The 19,860-nt window shown below is 33.4% G+C and overlaps 1 pseudogene; it reads left to right on the top strand.

Annotated features, from left to right (window-relative positions):
* Nucleotides 15,993–16,907, top strand: LOC100154981 (annotated as a pseudogene).

Genomic DNA, 19,860 nt, shown 5'->3' with positions numbered 1-19,860 from the left:
ATATTTGGTCTTCTTTCATGAAAGTGTGTTACATTAAACAGAGTTTCAGAATTTTGCTCTTATTATTTGCTAATACGTTATGCAATCTTCTATGTAGGGCCACTTGATTTCATTAATTCTTTTATGTGTGTGTGTGTGATTTCCCATGGCATATGGAAGTTCCCAGGCTAGGGGGTGAATTGGAGCTGCAACTGCTGGCCTATGCTACAGCTATAGCAAAGCCAGATTTGAGCCATGTCTGCGACCTATACCATAGCTCAAGGCAATGCCAGATCCTTAACCCACTGAGCAAGGCCAGGGATGGAACCACATTCTCATGGATCCTAGTTGGGTTGGTTAACCACTGAGCCATGAATGGAACTTCTGATTTCATTAATTCTTAATTTTTATGTACTAATTTCCCATATCTATTATTTCCAGTGAAGTAAAGAATTAGTATCCCATGGGATTTATAGAATGATTAAGCCAGAATAACATTTTTACAATATAAATTACATAACATGGGAAAAATGCATTTCTATTTAAGTAAAAAAATCTCCAAAGAAGATACTTATACTCCTAAGAAGATACTTATACTCCTAAGAAGTGTTTAAAACTTTTTAAAAATATGTTTGAAACATATCTTTCTATGTTATCATTGGTTATTTTCATTTTGCTTTTGTATGATAAATAATTTCCATTATGTGTTTTAAAAATTTATTCTTTTTATATTTTGTTTCATTGTGTAAATAACATGAACCTTTCCTTATTGTGTAAAGGCAAAAAAAAAAAATGAGAAGTATATATAGAAAAAGTGAAATATGACTTTGAGGATTTCCAAAACTCTTATTCCCCTTCTCTGATTTATTCACTCAAAATATATGTATATGTATGTAGTACCTACTGTTTGCCTGTAAATTTTTTAGACATTCAATATCTATCAGTAAAAACTAAAGCATATGTGTATATATGTGTGTAAGTATTCATACATACACGTCAACTTAATGTGTTTAGAATATGTACATAAATGTACATTATATATACATCACATTATACATGTACATATATTACGTACACATATACATTTAACTGTACATATTCGTATAACAGAGTATGTAGTCATATAAATAGAAATAGATGGGTTTTCTAATGTAAAAGACTAGCAAGATGTTAATTTCATTTATTTTTATTTTTTTAATTTTTTTGGGCTTTTTAGGGACACACCCATGGCATATGGAAATTTCCAGGCCAGAGGTCTATTTGGAGTTGTAGCTGCTGGCCTACACCCCGGCTCACAGCAACACCAGATACACTGAGTAAGGTCAGGGATTGAACCTGTATTCTCATGTAACTCCCTCTTTATTTTTAACCTAACATTTTTCACTTGAGTTATAGTCCATTTGTTTTGTCTCCTTTGCATCTTTATTTGTGGAGGATCTCTGCTGCCATTTTTCAGGTTGTTCTCAAAGGCAGTTGCTCTATAAGTAGTTGTATTTTGGTGTGCTCATGGAAGGATGTGAGTTCAAGATCCTCCTACTTCATATCTTTAACCAGCAGGGTTTTTTCTTACTGTTGAGTTTTTTTTTTGTCTTTTTGCCATTTCTTGGGCCACTCCCGTGGCATATGGAGGTTCCCAGGCTAGGGGTCTAATTGGAGCTGTAGCCACCAGCCTACACCAGAGCCACAGCAACACGGGATCCGAGCCGCGTCTGCAACCTACACCACAGCTCACGGCAACGCCGGATCGTCAACCCACTGAGCAAGGGCAGAGATCAAACCCGCAACCTCATGGTTCCTAGTCGGATTCATTAACCACTGCACCACGACGGGAACTCCTCTTACTGTTGAGTTTTTAAAGTTCTTTGTATATTTTAGATATAAGTTCCTTATCAGATATATGTTTGAAAATATTTTCCCCTATGTTTGTCTTACCTTCTCATTTTCTTATTGATATCTTTCACAAAAAAGTTTTTAAAAATTCTAATTCCACTTTTTTTTCTTTCCTTTTCATGCATTTGGTGTTGTCCATAATTAATTGTACCTTATATTTAAATTACCCATAAGTGTTATTTATCATTTTTAAATATTTAAAAATTTTTTATTTATTTTTCTTTCTATGGCTGCACCTGCAGCCATAAAGTTCCTAGGCTAGGGGTCAGGTTGGAGCTGTAGCTGCAGGCCTGTGCCACAGCCATAGTAATACCAGATCCATGTAGTCACATCTATGAACCACACCACAGCTCAGGGCAATGCTGGATCCTAACCCATTGAGGGAGGCCAGAGATTGAACCCACATCCTCCCGGACACTATGTCAGGTTGTTAACCTGCTGAGCCATAATGGGATTTCCTGTCATTTTTTAAAAATTACGTCTTCTACAGACATATCCATGTTACTAATTTCATTGCCACTGTTTATTTTTTCTTCTTTCTTGAGGAAGAAATTTTCTATTACTTTATTTAGCAAAAATTTCTCTGTCTTTCTGTTCGTTTTTTTCAGAATGCTTTTATTTTATCCTTATAAAGTAATGATGACTAGAATCAGTACAGAATTCTGGGTAAGCTGTTATTCTTTCTCAGCACTCTGAAAGCATTATTACAATGTCTTCGATATCTAATTGTTCCTAACTGCTTCCTCCTAGTATGTTATCTTTCTTTTTTCTAACTAAGATTACTTTCTATTTGATGGTTTGCAGATTCTCCATATGCGTCTTGCTGGACTATTATTTTTTGCTTATGATAAGAACTCAGGACTTTTTCTCTCTTATTGAATCTGAGGAATTATGTCTTTCATCAATATGTGAGAACCTCAACTATTATCTATTTGAATTTTACATTTCTTTATTCCATCTAATTTTTTATTTCTGCAATTTTATCACAGGCATGTTGAACCTTCTCATTAATATCATTTCATCTCTTTAACACTTGAACTGAATTCTTTTTCATATCAAATCTATTTTACAGTTTACTAATTTATTTATTTTATTATCTAATGTTTATTCATTAAAATTTTCATTTTAATTAACATTTTAGTGAATATATGTATAACCACTTTGGAATATTTTTGACATCACTTTGTGACTATGAGTAATAAACTTTAGAACAAGAAATTAAAAACATGGATAAAACTGCTCTAAGTAGTATTTTATAGTAGGAAAACTAAAGAACACTGGAAGAAAATTGTGTATCCATCAGTGGTACAAGCTACAAGCATCAACATTGTTGAATGGAATATATATAATTTTGAGCAAAAATAAATGAACTCACAGAGAAATGTATAAACTATGTTTCTTTTCATATTAAGATCAAAAGCAGATAAATTAATGAAAGTATTTAGCAATAAATTCTAATATAACAAAGCATTTAATGTGCAAACCAATTACTAATGCAAAGTTTGTAATAGTGGTTAACCTCTGGAAGCAAAGTGGTAAACTTGTGGAGGGACATTCAGGAAGATTCAACGTTATTGGTAATGCTCTACATTTTACTCTGGGTAGGGGTTACATGGATTTGCTTTTCTCATCAGGTCTTAATAGATATCAGTCTATACCTGTGCATTATACATACATGAATGTATGTATTTGCATATTTATATTTATTTCCAGGTGAAGGGGAAAAATGGGAGATGAAATACATAGCTTTATCTTAGGAGGGATATTTCATTTGAAATGTTAAATATTATCTGGAGCTATACATTGGTTATATGCTCAGTAGCTGTTGAAATGCAGAGCTTGCTTTTTAAAGATCCTGCTTCACTGCTTTCTGTTTAATTTTAATGTCACCTTCTAATATTTCAACTTTAAATGACTACAGTCTCCTGTTAGTTAAAAAAATGGAAAAGGTCAAAGTTTCTTAAGTCAATATACTTAATTTAATGGTCAATTTAAAACCACTTTTTAACAATGGCTCTACATATTTCTTTTGACTTAAATATATACCTTGATGAGATTTTTATTTAAAGGTAACTATAAATTGCTACATAAAAAAATCTATTCTTAGTAGCAAAGAATATTTTACAATAACTATTACTTTATATATGGATTTTACTATGTATATAACATAAGAAATAAGTCCAAATCACCTTAAATGGTGTGACTCAAATTTCTGAAAGACAACAACAAAGCATTAAAATACTGAGTGCCACATTAAAAAAAAAAAAAATTTGCCGAATACCTATCTGCAAAAAAATGCCTCTATGGCACTGTTCAAAATGAATTAACCTAGCTGTGCAGCTCTCCATCCATGAGCATCCAGATTTATGTAGATGAGAATGACTTGGAGAATGGACTTATGGTTGCTGAGGGGGAGGAGGAGGGGGAGGGAGTGAGATAGATTGAGTTTGGGATTAATAGATGCAGACTATTGCCTTTGGAATGGATTAGCAATGAGATCCTGCTGTGTAGCACTGGGGACTATGGGAACTATGTCTGATCACTTATGATGGAGCATGATAATGTGAGAAAAAAGAATGTATACATGTATGTGTAACTGTGTCACCATGCTATACAGTAGGAAAAAAATGTATTTGGGAAATAAACAAAAAAAAAGAAGAACTGAAGAAATAAAAAAAAATTTTATGTAGATAAGTAAACATAACAAATAAAATGATGAACAAATATGCAAGTAAATTAGTGCAGATATTATTAGGGAGTTTAGGAGTTTGTGTTCCCTGACCAGAAAGAAATTTTTTCCTTTGATTAATATTTGTTAAAAAAAATTCATTCTTATTCACTTAAATGAAATTCATTTTACTCACTGACACTTTCCTCCCTATTCTAATTTGAGAAAGAAAAACTCTTTATTATATCTTTTTTGCAGGACAATTATTTTTAAACAGATTTAAAGGAATAATACAGACAACACTTTTCTCCTCTGTGATCATCCAGCAATAAAAAGTTTCAAAACATGTTTTAGTTAAAAGAATTAAAAACTATACTTCTTCAAATTACTGAATTCTTAATGCTTATCTGTGATTACCCTTACACACTCTACATGATGTACTGCATATTATCGCCATTAAAAACCATGAGAGGAGTTCCTGTCGTGGTGCAGTGGAAACAAATCTGACTAGGAACCATGGGATTGAGGGTTTGATCCCTGGCCTCACTCAGTGGGTTAAGGATCCAGCATTGCTGTGAGTTGTGGTGTAGGTCACGCTCAGATCTGGTGTTGCTGTGGCTATGGTGTAGGCCAGCAGCTATGGCTCCGATTCGACCCCTAGCCTGTGGCCCCCAAAAGACAAAAAAGCAAAAACCACTAGAGACTGAGGAAATAGCAGGAATCCTACATATAAATACACCATCTTCTGATGATAACCTAATGATAGTCAAACAAACATACCACTGGCAAGTGGGCCCACTGATGTTCCTGTATTTTCCCTAGTATAGTAAGAATTTCCAGATGGGTAAAACATAAATTCCTTGTGAGAACATAGACTTGCATTTAGGTAACCTCATCTATGAAAGAATGGATTTGAATATTTAGCTTATCATTAATTTCAGAATGTTATTATTGACATTTCTGGTTATAAAAAAATGTTGGAGGGAATTTCCATCATGTCTCAGCAGTAGTGAACCTACTAGGATCCATGAAGATGCGGGTTCGATCCCTGACTTTGCTCATTGGGTTAAGGATCCAGCATTGCTGTGGCTGTGGCTGTGGCTCAGGCTGGCAGCTGTAACTCTGAAACAGCGCCTAGCCTGGGACCTTCCATATATCCCAGTTGGGGCCCTAAAAGAGACATACACACACAAAAAAATGTTGGAAAGTTAAATAAAGGGCGATAAAGTTAATAGTGTATAGATGATTTTGTTTTTGGTGGTTTTTTTTTTTTTTTGGTTGCATCCATGGCATGTGGAAGTTCCCAGGCCAGGGATGCAACCTGAGCCACAGCTATGACAAACAAACATACCACTGACCAGAGGACCCACTGGTGACTTTGTGACACTGCTAGGCCTTAGGGGAACTCATAGATTCTTTTTTTTTTTCTTTTTAGGACTGCACCTTTGGCATATGTAAGTTCCCAGGCTATTGGTGAAATCAGAGCTGCAGCTCCTGGCCTATACCACAGCCACAGCAATGCCAGATTGAGGCCCCTCTGGGACAAACAGAACTGGATGCTACTTTTTAGTTATTAAGATAAGATTGAGGAGTTCCCATCGTGGCGCAGTGGTTAACAAATCCGACTAGGAACCATGAGGTTGCGGGTTCGGTCCCTACCCTTGCTCAGTGGGTTAACGATCCGGCGTTGCCGTGAGCTGTGGTGTAGGTCACAGACGCGGCTTGGATCCCGCGTTGCTGTGGCTCTGGCATAGGCCAGTGGCTGCAGCTCCGATTCGACCCCTAGCCTGGGAACCTCCATATGCCGCAGGAGCGGCCCAAAGAAATAGCAAAAAGACAAAAAAAAAAAAAAAAAAAAAAAAAAAAAAGATAAGATTGAAATGTTTTGAAAGGGAAAAAGCACAAAATGCTGTTTTTACCAAACATACTAGATTTTGAAATTCTCATTTGAAAACACCTGTTTTAAAATTACTTCAGAAAGTTAAAGTTTGATCAAATCACTGAGAAGAAAAATTTTCCAAAGGCCTGAGTACTTGATGTCATATTCACTATGATTGATGAATTATCTCATAAAATTTCTCTGTTTCTCTACTATATTTTAGTGGAAAATATTTTAACTCAAGTCATAGAAAGTACGTATTTCCCTATAATAGCATATAATCTGATCCACACCATTCAGGATATATCTAATAACTTGGCCTTTTGGTGCCATCTAAAATTCCTCCTTCTTTTCTTTTTGTTTTTTGTTTCCTAAACTCCCATGGAGCTCATAAATATAGTAAACTTTATAGAAGTCTTGGCCTACTACAAAGTTGCAATGCCAACCAGACTAAGTAAGTATGCAGGGCCATGATGATAAAATATTAAATCTTTACTATGTTTATTACTTTTTTACTCTTTTATTTTTATTATAGCAGAACTTTTCCTCTCAGTATTTCAGCATGCAAAGCTCAGACTTGGAGATTTTCATATGTGGAAAGTAATTCATGTATAGATTCTAATATCAAAGTATATTTGCAAAGGTCCAAGTCTAAATAAATAAGACTAATTATCAGGCCTGCAAAAACACAGTGCTTTTCAGTATCCTCACAACCAAATCTTTGACATGAACTATTAATACTGTGGATTTTAGTTAACAATAATAGTAAATCTTCTAGTAAATTTTTATGCTATATATTATATATTAGTAGTCTTATTTTTACATTTTCTATATAAATAAATAATATACTAATTTCAGAGCTAAAAGGTAATTTAGAAATTAGTCAAATTCAAAGCCAAACTAATAATGAAAGGTTTTAAATTGTAAAATTATGTATATAAAAGGTTCATTGGCACTGACCAATATTAACAATTATTATTTATCTTTTGATTGTTGTTGATATTGTTTGCTTTTTAGGGAAATACAATTTAAATACAGAGAAATATGCAGACAATTTCATGAGTTTCAACAAATGTAAACAAAAATTAAGATACAGAAGAGGAAGTTCACTCATAGGAAATTAATAATTGTGAAAAGTTTATGTAAATCTTTCAGTTTATGTAAATCTGTTCTGTATCAAACTTTCATACACTCATTTTAGGATCCATTGTTAATTTTCCCCATCATTCACATATATTTATTATTTATAATTTTATTGTAAGATAAATATTTCCCTTTTCCCCATAGTTTATTTATGAATTTTTCCATTTATATGAATATAGTCTTGTGTATTCCTATTTTCTTTAATGGCTTATAATTCATTACTATAATTAAATAGTTAATATAATTATTAATATGGCTCTCAGTCTGGAGTTCCCATCGTGGCGCAGTGGTTAACGAATCCGACTAGGAACCATGAGGTTGCGGGTTCGATCCCTGGCCTTGCTCAGTGGGTTAAGGATCCAGCATTGCCTTCAGCTGTAGTGTAGGTCTCAGACATGGCTCGGATCTGGTGTTGCTGTGGCTCTGGCATAGGCCGGTGGCTACAGCTCCAATTGGACCCCTAGCCTGGGAACCTCCATATGCCGTGGGAGCGGCTCTAGAAAAGGCAAAAAGACAAAAAAAAAAAAAAAAAAAAAATATGGCTCTCAGTCTATCACCTCTTTTTTTTTTTTTTTTTACATTTTCTCAGCTCTCTTATTTGCTTTTTTCTCCTGCTTTCCATTTACTAATAAAGTACATTTTGAACTACATGTTTTTAGTGATTACAAAGAATCAACTTATCTATTAATAAACAGAATATTTATTGTTCCATTTTATTTATAATACAAGAAATTCACAAGAAACTAATTCTATTTAGTGAATCATGTCCTCTGTCTTATTGGTGTCATATGTTTTTTAATTCTGCTTATGTTATTATAGTTAAAATGCAGTATCAGTTGACTTAAATATTCAGTTGTATTATGTAGGAACAAAGAGAAAAAAAATAGTTTTTTATGTTTACTCACATATTAACATACTTGATACATTTCATCCTCTTCTATAGATCTGAGTTACTATCCAGCTTTATTTTTCTTCAACATAAGGGACATCCATTTGTTCCCGTAATGCAAGTGTGCTGGCAATAGACTCTTTAAGCTGTTATTTTTCTAAAAATGTTTAAAATTCACTCTTTAAAAAAAAGATATCCACTGAACACTTAGCATTCTGGACTGGCAGGTTTTTCTTTTCCTAAAATACTTTAAAAATACCATTTTGTCGTTTTCTGACATTCATTATTTGGGATGAAAAAGCAATAATCTCTTCATTCCCTTTCATGCAAAGATTTTTTTTTTTGTTTGCCATTTAAGATTTTTTTTTCTTTTAAGTTTTAAGAAAGCTGAATACCATAGTAATATTTGTGTTAATTTTTCTCATGGTTTGCTGAGTTTCATGAATCCAAGGATTGATTTTTTTTCTCACCCAAATTGGAAATGATATGTGTTATTTCTTTATGTCCTTTACAATCTTCTGAAAATCCAATTACACATATCAGTCACTCATTATTATTCTGTTCTTTTTGCCTCTTTTTTCTTCAGATTGGTTAATTTCTAATGATATCTAAATTCTTGGGATCATTCTACTATGATCTCCAATTTATCCAAGGCCATCTAGTGAATATTTTCATTTCAGATATCACATATTTTGGTTCTATAATTTTCAGTTGATTCTTTTGTTATGACTCATTATTTTCAGCTTTTTTTCCAATTCTCAAACAAAATAATAATAGGTGCTTTAATATATTTGTCAGTTAATTTCCACATTCAAGTAATCTCTGAATTTGTTTTATAGACTTTAATTTTCCTTGAATAATGATTATATTTTTATGTTTCTTCCCATACTTAGTTTTTTTACTGTACACTTGCTATTGTGAATGATAAGTTGTAGCATGTCTGTTATCTTCGTTAAAAGCTATTCAATCTTGTTGTGACAGGCAGTTTAGATATTATCATATGGCTTTTCCTAACAAGTTAATTTTATTTTTTGTTAAAGAAGCTCTGTTTTGTTTTTATTACTTAGTCCTATGATCTAAGTTGTAATATTCAATTCTAAGGAATGAATTTTCTGGGGTCTCATCTGAATGTCCAAAGCATTTCTATCTGTTGATAACTCAGAACTCTAGCATTTAGTTCTGTAATTCCTTTATGTTTCTGTTCAAGTTTAATTCTGCAACAGTCACTCTTCTAGGCCACATAGAATTTTCACTGACTATGTATAGGCTAGCCCTTTGACAAGAATCAGCAGGGAAACCAGTAGCCATTTAAATTTTTGTGTTCCATCTTGGTAGTTCCCTTATTTCTAGGGCCATGACATGCATATTTCTGGTAATTTAGAATGTGATACACATGTGTAAGGATGGTGCCTATTGAGTGGTCATGAGTTAAGAAAAGATGTAAAAAGCCCCTAAGTTGTGAAGACAACATAAATGGATGGGAGGATTTACTGTGTTATTGGACTGAAAGAGTCAATATTCTTAAAATGACCACATAATCTAAGGATATCTACAGATTCAATGCAATCCCTATAAAAACAACAATGGAATTTTTCATAGAACTAGAACAAATAATTTTAAAATTTATATGGTAACAAAAAAACCCTGAATAGCCAAAACAATCTTGAGAAAGAACAGCTGGAGGAATCTGGATCCTTGACTTCAAGCTATACTACAAAGCTGCAGACATCAAAATATTATGGAACTAGCACAAAAAAACAGAAATATGATTAGAGGAATAGGATAGAAAGTCTAGAGATAAACCCATGCACTTATGGTCAATTAATCTACAAAAAAGAGGCAAGAATATAATAATGGAGAAAACATGGTCCCTTCAATACTTGGAAAAACTAGATAGCTACATGTAAAAGAATGAAATAAGAACATTCTCTAATACTATATAGAAAAATAAACTGAAAATTAATTAATGACATAAATATAAGACCAGATATTATAAAACTTCTAGGGGAAAACACAGGCAGAATACTCTTCGACATAAATTACAGCAATATTTTTGGGACTATGTCTTATAAAGACAATAAAAGCTACAATAAATGAATGAAACCTAATTAAACAAAAGCTTTTGCACAGCAAAGAAAACCCTTGCAAAGTGAAAAGACAACTTACTGAATGGGAGAAAATATTTGCAAATGATATGATATGTAAGGTATTAATATTCAATATATATTAACAGCTCATTCAACTCAACTATCAGAAAACAAACAACCCAATTAAAAAATGGGCAGAAGTACTGGATAAACATTTTTCCGATGAGGAAATTCAGATTCCAATAGGCACATAAATGTGCTCTGCATCACTAAACAACAGGAAAATGCAAATCAAAACCACAATGAGATTTATTACCTCACACCTGTCAAAATTGCTGTCATTATTACAAAGAACTCAAATAACACAGGTTGGTGAGGATTTGAAGAAAAAGAAACCCTTGTGCACTGTTGGTAGGAATGTAAATTTGTTCACCCAATGTGGAAAACAGTATGCAGATTTCTCAGAAAACTAAAAATAGAATTAACATGTAATTCAACATTTCCACTCCTGCGTATATATCCAAAACCCCCCCACTATTTCAAAAAGATATATGCACACCAATATTCACTGCAGCATTATTTACAATAACCAAGATATGGAAGCAAGCTAAGCATCCATTAACAGATGAATGGATAAAGATGTGGAATCCATATACAATGGAATATTACTCAGCCATAAAAATCAAAATCTTTCCATTTGCAGTAACATTATGCTAAGTGAAATAAGTCACATAGAGAAAGAAAAATACTATATAATACCAATTGTATGTGAATTCTAAAAAATACAACAAACTAGTGAATATAACAAAAAAAGAAGCAGACTCATAGATATACAGAACAAACTAGTGGTTACCAGTGGGGAGAGGCAGGGAGAAGAAATATAATGGTGGGAGAGTGGGAGGCATAAACAATTGATTGCAAGATAGTCTCAAGGATGTGTTGTACAATGCAAGGAATATGGCCAATATTTTGCAATAACTGTAAATGGTAACTTTTAAAATTGTGTAAAAATTTTTAAAAAGTAAAAATACTTATAATTCAACCTTACATAACAGATAACCCAATTTAAAAAATGAGCAACTGGAAAATATGAGCAAAAATTTTTAATAAACATTTATCAAGAGAAGATATATAAATTGACAGCACAAGAAAAGATGTTCAACATCATTAATCACTAGGGAAATGCAAATCAAACCCACAGTGAGATACCACTTCACACCCACTAGGATGGCTATAATCACAAAGACAAAACATAAAAATATAAGCATGGATGTGGAGAAAGGGGAACTCTCCTGCATTGCCTACTGGAATTTAAAATGAAATGGCTACTTTGAAAAACAGGTTAGCAGTTTCTCCAAAATTAAACCTTGAATTAACATGTGACCCTGCAATCTCTCTCCTACACGTATATCAAAGAGAGGTGAAAGTACAGGTCTAAATTTGTACATGGATTTCACAGCATCATTATTCAAAAATCCAAAATGTGTAAATAAACTGAATAACTATCAATGGTTTGATAAAATTTTGCATTGATAGGTAGAATGGGAAATATAAGATGAATGAAGCACTGATCCAACATATAACATTGATGAACTCTGAGGTGTAAGAACCCAGGAACAAGTGTTATATATTGTACCAATCAAATTATATAAAAGATTCAGAATAGACAAATACTTAGTGACAGAAATTAAGTTAGTGGTTGTCAAGGGCTAAGAAGGGAAAAATTGAGAGTGACCACTGACTGAGACAGAGTTTCCTTTTGAAGTAATGAAAATGTTTTGCAATTAGATAATAGTAATATTTGCACATTTTATAAATAGACTAAAAGCCACTGAAATTTCCATTTTCAAAGGGTGAATTTTATGAAATGCAAATAGCATCACAATAAGTAATTAAACAAATCTTTTAAAAAAGATAGTCAATGATACTTTTTTAAGCTTGAACTCATTTTCCAGCAATAAATACACTCCAAGAAACTCTGGAATTTAGCTTCTGTAACAGGAACAGAGAATAAAAATAAAACTGCTTTAAGAAAATTAGATAGAAGGGATAATAAAATCACAAATGCCCTGAGCCTTTTTTTTTTTAAATTGTAGGTTTAGAAAAAGTGGTGTATACTTACATTTAAAAGAAAAATAATTAAAACATACTTTAATTCCTCACATGTTAAGTAATCCCAAATGTTCCTTTCTCCTAAGTGTTGTACAGAGAGAAAAATAGTAATTTAAGGAACAAGCGTGGTGAGTAGAAAGCCTTGACTCTAAATGAGCGATTAAGACTTTATACAGAATCTTTTACAGATAGAACTAATAGATTGATGAGTAAATATGTATCTAATTTTTGTCCTTGTCTAAATTTATTATCTTTACTTCAGAAAATCTGAAACTGATGTATAATGACATTAAGGGCATTGCATATATTTTTTAAAAGTCAAAATATAAAGTGTTTCTTAGGCTTTATAAAGTACATACAGTAGAGAAAAATTTTGTGGTAAACATAAACTAAAATTTATGTGGTCACTGAGCTCTCTTAATATGCAAGAAGAACACACAACTTAGGGCATAGTCAGCATTTATGTGATATTTTGATAAACATTTTTCTTATGAGTAAGAGGCCAATCCAGAAATGTACAAAAATGCAATTTGTAGATACATTTAACTTTCATTAAAACATCTATTTTGTTTAGACTTTATGAGTACTGTGGTATGAATGGGCAAAAAACTACTTTTATTTCCTTTTCAGGATATTTTGCTTCAAAGAAGCTGAATTTCTTAATAATACATAAAAGGATGATGTACAGCACACATGCATGTGTGTGTACACTAACCTTATGGACAGGCAGAGTATAAAATTACTCAGTCTTTGAAAATAAATGTAACCCAATAAAAACTACTTCAAAATTTAAAAAAAATTTAAGTTATTTTTTTAGCACCATTAAGTACCCATGTGTCAAATATTTAATCTTTTCCAGTCTCTCATGAACAGTTCTTTTGAGTACTCTATTCATCTAGGTTCAAGGTTGTCTTTTTATAATACTGCTATCATAGATAGTGTAGGTATTGAGTGTCAAGGATCACAAATGAGTTGAACGACAAAGTGTCTAAAATAATTTCTGAAAGCAAGAAATCACTAGTATTCATATATTCAGAATGGTGTGGTATTTATAAAAAATTTTTTAAAATGAATAAAATTTTACAAACATTTAACTCAACTGTATATCTTGTTAATAGACGACTATATCTTATTGAAATTCTTGTCCTTGATATTTTTATTTAATGAATTTATCCTGATGATGAATGGATTAAGAAGTTATAGTACATATACACAATGGAATACTACTCAGCCATAAAAATGGCAAACTCATTCCATTTGCAGCAACATATATGGAACTAGAGAGTCTCACACTAAGTGAAGTAAGCCAGAAAGAGAAAGATAAATGTTATATTATATCACTTATCTGTGGAATATAAAATATGGCACTGATAATCCTATCTACAAAACAGAAACAGATCATGGCTAAGGAGAATAGACTTGTGGTTCCCAAGGGGGAAGGGGAAAGGAGTGGGTGGCTGAAGAGTTTGGGGTTTGGGGATGCAAACTGTTACATTTGGATAAATGGGCAACGGAGACTTACTGTATGGCACAGGGAACTGTGTGTGATTGAGTCACTTTGCTGTACAACAGAAATTGAAGAAACATTGTAAATCAACTCTACCTTAATAAAAAAAGATACTAATGAAAAAAACTAATTCCAAAGATTACACATAAAATTTGTTATTTTCATACAATAAGATTTACCTGTGCAAGTGAAAAAGCAAAGGCAGAGCAGTGTAAATTAGTAGAAATGAATGGTTTTTTAAAAATATAATAATAATGGAATGTTTCCATAAAATACTTTTGGATAATTATTTAAATTGTCTTCACTTTGTGTATATGTGTTTGTGATTCTACAAAAAGCCATAGCTGCTCTGTGACCTAAATATATTTTGCATGGTTTAATTAATAATTCCTAGTTGAGACACTGCTTTGCCTAAACTATTTCTTTGAATAACAAAAGTGTATTTTAAGGAGCATAAAGTAAATATTCCCTTATTTATATATTTTTGGAAACAAATTTTTGGACATCGCTACATATAAAAATTTAGAAACATAATTTAGTCCTTTTCTAATATTTGGTTAAGTTTGAAAAAATAATGTCTTTGAGATACATAAGATTCTGTGCAAAAGTGAGTTGGTTTTGGTTAATTGAAAAAGAGGTGTTAGAAACAAGGATATAAAGGAAAAAAATCAACCAAATAGAAAAATAAGATCAGAATGTAAATTGTTCTGGAAAACAATGGGTCCGTATCAAATGAATTTTTTAAATATCTATTTTAATTTGCTATTAGTAGAACACCCAGAGTACTGGACTTTTGTTTAGCTACACATCAGATATACAAAATAGTCATCTAGTATGTCTTTAAAAAAACAGCATCTCACTATCAAGGTAACATTCCTCAATTTCTCATCCAGAGACAATGTGAATAAACCCCAAAGTGTCAAATCAGGGTCTCTCAGTTTGGGACACTAAAAAGTATATGTTTAAGAGCCCTTGATTTCATCCCAGTTCTTCTTATGCTAAACTATGAGGAAAAGGAGAAGAGGGTCCAGCATTTACTGACTTGGTTTAAGAGGCTACATAGTTCATGCTTTGTCTCCCTTAACCCTACCTATTTTATATATTAATATTACTGTATTATAGACTAGGAAATAGGGGTTCAGTGAATTTAAGAGGGCTTGTAAGAGGACATTTATGTATTCAACACTCTGTAAGTAATCTACTATGGAAATGATCCTATTTGATCCATACTCAGAGGAATTTTCACAGTGCAAGCATCTGAAAGAATAACCAGGTTAGCTTTTTCTCACTAACTGGAATCGCACATATCCAATAAAGATTGTATAATCTACAAATCATGTGATCCACACATGCTCTTTTAAAAAGTACCAAATAATGACACAAAACATTGATATAACGTCTAAAATTCTAAAAGCAAAGTTTCAACCATTGGCATCATAGGAAAATACAGGCAATGCATTCAGGCATGGCATTTACTTAGGAGGTATTTAAGCAAGAAATTACCAAATGGCAACTGAATAAAAGTGTCTATTTAGGGAGTTCCCCTCACAGCACACTGGAAATGAGTCCAACTAGGAACCATGAGGTTGCAGGTTCTATCCCTGGCCCCACTCATTTGGTTAACAATCTAGTATTGCCAAAAGCTGTGGTGTGGATCACAGACATAGCTGAGATCCCATGTTGCTGTGTCTGTGGCAGAGGCCAGCAGCTACAGCACCGATTTGACCCCTAGCCTGGGAACCTCTATATGCCAGGGGTGCAGCCCTAAAAAGACAAAAGACAGAAAAAAAAAGTGTCTATTTAGAGAAGCCAAATGCAGTAATAGATTACTTGTTGATATATGCATATTCACTTAGATTTTTTTTTCTTAATGGCAATAATGCTTGGATAACTACAAAGTGTAGCCTAAACATTTTAAGAAGTTGTGTTTCTGGCTCTTGCTGAAGCATACCCCTATGTGTACTGAGGGCATTAATTAAGAAAGTTTGTTTCCCTGGTGTGATTCCATTTTGTGCAGCTGTTCCCTGGGTAGTCGTTTTTCTCTGCCTACTCTCCCACTTAAATGCATGCCACCAAACCATGGAAGATTCAATGGATATGAACGTGAGCCTCAGAAATATCTTTTCAGTTGTGAACTAAAGGTGTATAAAGATTATCATTTTAAGGTGGATAATGATGAAAATGTGTATCTGTTATCTTTAAGAATGGTCAGTTTAGGGTCTAGTGCACAGGATAAACTGCACTTTGTTGAAGCAGAGACAATGAATTATGAAGGCATTCCAATTAAAGTAACACTGGAAGTGTTGAAAATGTCTGTACAGCCAATGGTTTCCCTTGGAGGCTTTGAAATAACACCACCTGCAGTGTAAAGGTTGAAGTGTGGTTCAGGGCCTGTGCATATTAGTGAACAGCACTTAGTAGCTGTGGAGGAAGATGCAGAGTCAGAAGATGAAGAGAAGGAGGATATGAAACTTCTGAGCATATCTGGAAAGTGTTCTCCCACTGGAGGGGGTATCAAGTTTCCAGGGAAAAAAAGTAAAACTTGTTGCTAAGGAAAATGAAGATGATGATGAAGATGATGGCGATGATGAAGATGTGATGATGGTGACTTTGATGATGAGGAAGTGTAAGAAAAACTTCAGTAAAGAAATCAATAAGGACAACTCTCCAGACATGTACAGACTACCAAAACTGAATCACGAAGAAATAGTTCAACTGAACAGACAGATCACTAGAAATGAAATTGAATATGTCATAAAAACACTCCCTACAAAAAAAAGTCCAGGACCAGATGGCTTCACAGGTGAATTCTACCAAACATACAAAGAGAAATTTATACTCATCCTCCTTAAACTTTTTCAAAAGTTTGAAGAAGGAACACTCCCAAAGACATTCTATCATGCCACCATCACCCTCATTCCAAAACCAAAGACACCACCAAAAAAGAAAACTATAGGCCAATATCTTTGATGAATATGGATGCAAAAATTCTCAACAGAATTTTAGCCAACCAAATCCAACAAAGTATCAAAAACATTGTACAACATGACCATGTGGGATTCATCCCAGGTTCACAAGCATTGTTCAGCATATGCAAATCAATCAACGTCATACACCACATTAACAAAAGAAAACTCAAAAACCACATGATCATCTCAATAGACGCAGAAAAAGCATTTGACAAACTCCAACATCCATTCATGATAAAAAAACTCTTACCAAAGTGGGTATAGAGGGAACATTCCTTAACATAATAAAAGCCATTTATGACAAACCCACAGCAAATATAATACTCAATGGAGAAAACCGGAAAGCCGTCCCACTAAAATCTGGACCAAGTCAAGGATGTACACTCTCACCACTGTTATTCAACAAAGAGGCAAGAATATGAAATGGGAAAAAGACAGTCTATTCAGCAAATATTGCTGGGAAACCTGGACAGTGGCATGCAAATCAATGAAACTAGAACATACCCTCACACAATGCACAAAAATAAACTAAAATGGCTTAAATATTTAAATGGAAGATAAGACACCATCAAACTCCTGGAAGAGAACATAGGCAAAACATTCTCTGACATCAACCTTACAAATGTTTTCTCAGCTCAGTCTCTGAAAGCAACAGGAATAAAAGCCAAAATAAACCAATAGAACCTCATCAAACTGACAAGGTTTTGCACAGCAAAGGAAACCAAAAAGAAACCAAAGAGACAACTTACAGAATGGGAGAAATCATATCAAATGATGCAACTGACAAGGGCTTAATCTTTAGAATATACAAGTAACTTATACAACTAAACATCAAAAAATCCAACAACCAAATGAAAAAATGGGCAAAAGACCTGAATAGATATTTCTCCAAAGAAAATATACAGAATGGCCAACAAGCACAGGAAGAAGTGCTCAACATCGCTGATTATTACAGAAATGCACATGAAAATGCCCATGAGATACCACCTCACACCAGTCAGAATGGCCATGATTCATAAGTCCACACATAACAAATGCTGGAGGGGGTGTGGAGAAAAGGGAACCCTCCTGCACTGTTTTTGGGAATGTAAGCTTGTACAACCACTATGGAGAACAGTATGGAGGTACCTTAGAAAACTATACATAGAACTACCATATCACCCAGCAATTGGGCGTATATTTGGACACAACTTTCCTGGAAAAAGACACATGCACCCACATGTTCATTGCAGCACTATTCACAATAGCCAGGACATGGAAACAATCCAAATGTCCATCAGCAGATGATTGGATTAGGAAGAAGTGGTATATATACACACTGGAATACTACTCAGCCATAAAAAGAAAAAATAATGCCATTTGCAGCAACATGGATGGAACTAGAGACTCTCATCCTGAGTGAAGTCAGTCAGAAAGAGAAAGACAAATACCATATGATATCACTTATATCTGGAATCTAACATACAGCACAAATGAACCTTTCCACAGAAAAGAAAATCATGGACTTAGAGAATAGACTTGTGGTTGCTGAGGGGGAGAGAGAGGGAGCGGGATGGATTGGGAACTTGGGGCTAATAGATGCAGAGTATTGCCTTTGGATTGAATTAGCAATGAAATCCTGCTGTGCAGCACTGGGAACTATGTTTAGTCACTTATGACGGAGCATGATAATGTGAGGAAAAAGTATTTATACATGTATATATAACTGGCTCACCATGGTGTACAGCAGAAAAAAAAATAATGTGTTGGGGAAATAAAAAATAAATCGCTAAGAGATATTTCAACCAAAAATGCACAAAAATCAAACAAGAATGGAAAGACTCAAAACTGTTGACACCAAGATCAAAAGGTCAAAAATTTTTCAAAAAACAGGAAAAAACTCCGAAAACATCTAAAGGACCTAGTTCTGTAGAAGACATTAAAGCAAAAATGCAATCAGGTATAGAAAAAGCACAATGAACAGTCCTGGCACTACTGGTAAATTAGGCCCAAAGATGGGGAGAGAGGAAAAGGAGTGACAAATATAGTTCATGTTGAGTATCATCAACAATCCAGACTGAAGTCTTCTACTTTAATCTCAATCCCCATTCCTGATTTGCCACTTGCTCATGCCCCCTTCCAGGCTGGAAGCAACCTCTTAATGTCCTAAAGCACTTTTTTGAAAGCTGTTACTCAGTGATCCTCATACTTGGCTTTCTATTACTTGTGCATTTGCCTTCCCTCATTGAACATGTTTTAATCCCCTTGTATCTCCCTAGCCTTTGAATAAGTATTTGAATAATAAAAAACAGGTTTAATGTTTTGGATCCTAGAAAACATATTTGTAAATAGCTTGTTATTACTCTATATAATTCACAAGAGTAAAAATTAATAAGGAAACTGAATCATATATTACTAAATAAAGCTTTAGAAACTTTCCCTGTGTTACTAAAAAGAACTAAAGAGCTGTACCTACAACCAAATTCAATATGTTAGATACAGCTATGATTTAGTTGATAGATTCTTCTGGTTCTTTTAATAAAAATAATTTCATCTGTGCCAAATATAACCCAAAATTTTATTTTCTAAACCTTTCTACCTTTTCAAGCCAGTGATAAGTTTTTGTACATTGATCTTTTAATTAATTAAGTTCTGGTTTTAGTTACATCAACAATTAAACACCTGCACTACATAACTTTGTGCTGTTACATTGTGAAAATTTCCAGATTAGCCACACAACTCCCATTAAGCTTAAATT

The sequence above is a fragment of the Sus scrofa genome, chromosome 14, assembly GCF_000003025.6.
Source record: "Sus scrofa isolate TJ Tabasco breed Duroc chromosome 14, Sscrofa11.1, whole genome shotgun sequence".
In the NCBI taxonomy this organism is placed as follows: Eukaryota; Metazoa; Chordata; class Mammalia; order Artiodactyla; family Suidae; genus Sus; species Sus scrofa.
This window is presented reverse-complemented; position numbering and strand designations above follow the sequence as displayed.